This window comes from Cyprinodon variegatus, unplaced genomic scaffold, assembly GCF_000732505.1.
Source record: "Cyprinodon variegatus isolate N-32 unplaced genomic scaffold, C_variegatus-1.0 Scaffold1370, whole genome shotgun sequence".
Classification (NCBI taxonomy): domain Eukaryota; kingdom Metazoa; phylum Chordata; class Actinopteri; order Cyprinodontiformes; family Cyprinodontidae; genus Cyprinodon; species Cyprinodon variegatus.
In genome coordinates this window covers 55,702-57,056 of record NW_015151823.1, presented here as the reverse complement: position 1 = coordinate 57,056, position 1,355 = coordinate 55,702, and the positions used below count along the sequence as shown (strand labels likewise).

At 42.7% G+C, this 1,355-nt stretch overlaps 1 protein-coding gene across 1 annotated transcript in view; it reads right to left on the bottom strand.

Annotated features, from left to right (window-relative positions):
* LOC107103061 (NACHT, LRR and PYD domains-containing protein 12-like) overlaps nt 1–1,355 on the bottom strand; it is a 33,695-nt gene that overhangs the window by 722 nt on the left and 31,618 nt on the right. The gene's annotated exons all lie outside the window — the stretch shown is intronic.

Sequence of the window (1,355 nt, the reverse complement as noted above, 5' to 3'; positions counted from 1 at the left end):
CCTTCTTCTTCTTCTTGTCTCCTTCCTATCTCCTCTTTCTTTCATCTTTTGTCCTGTTTTTTTTCTTTTTCCTTCTTCTTCTTCTGTTTTTGTGCTCTACGTACATTGCAGTGTCCATATGAAGTGTAAAACTCCCTGCATAATTATAATAAAGCAATTTATATACATGAAACAAGTGGAGCGGTATGGCAATTGCGATACCGCTACACTTGTGAAAGTAAAATCTGTTGGGCTCTTTTTGGCATCAAGACAATTATTCTTATTGCCACCTTGCCAGACAGGACACTGTAAAAAAAAAAAAAACTCAAGGGAATCAAGGAGCGGTAGGAACTCTGCAGCAGGTTGGCAGGAAGGAATGCCGATACGATGCCAGCATGTTCAAATCTCCAACAATCACATCATGTGTTGAAGGGCAACATGGTAAGACGAGAAGCTCATGTATTTCTATAATGAAAGCTGGATTAGGTTTAGGAGGGCAGTATATGAGAACAATCGTTCAGAATTTTAAGCATACGAATTAGAAGCATTCAGAAAAAGGAATAGAGGACAGCTCAAAGGTAGAGTGATTTCCAGAGCCCCACCACGACCCCGCAACTCTCATTAGAGAAGCTGAAGTTATGACTCTGGGACAAGCAAAGCATTATCAGGCTGCTAGATTGTGGCTAGCCACCACATACTACATTAAAGCCAAGAACAATGTGGCACCAGCCTTGTCACACATTCATAGCAAAGAGATCGGGAGCAGAGCTCAGGAGCCAGTATCCAGGAAGGCCGACCCAGAGAAAACACCGGGTTTACAGTCGGCACCATGGATCTGCCATTGAATTGCTGATAGACAGGCAATCAGCTGTGTGGCCTAGAAACACAGTGAGATCCAAGCCAGGGAGAGGCAACCTGAAGTCTATGCAGCCTCCCTAAACAACCTAGTAGGCTTGGAAGATGACATTAGTAGCAGATCAGCCACAGCATAATACATCAGGTGACAGGTGAGGTGTTGGTTTGTTCTTGGCTATATGGAGCAGTGATTTCCAACCAGGGGTACTAGCACTGCTGGTGGTGTCGTCTATAATTCTCTTCTTGACGACTTAAAATTGAAGCTAAGTTTTATAAAAATTCAAAGTTCTTAAAAAGCAGAAAAAGTCTCAAACAAAGATCAAAAAATTCAGGCAGAGGCAGCTGAGTCCGGGTCCAGTGTGTTTATTGCTAAACACAACACATTCACACTGAGCTGGTCACCGGTGAGCCTGAGCTGAACAAATGGTGACAACAGCTCCCTTTTACACATTTTTTATCGGTGGAAAACCCCCTTCAGAACATATTTCAGTCATTGGTAAAGGTCACATTGATATTTATCT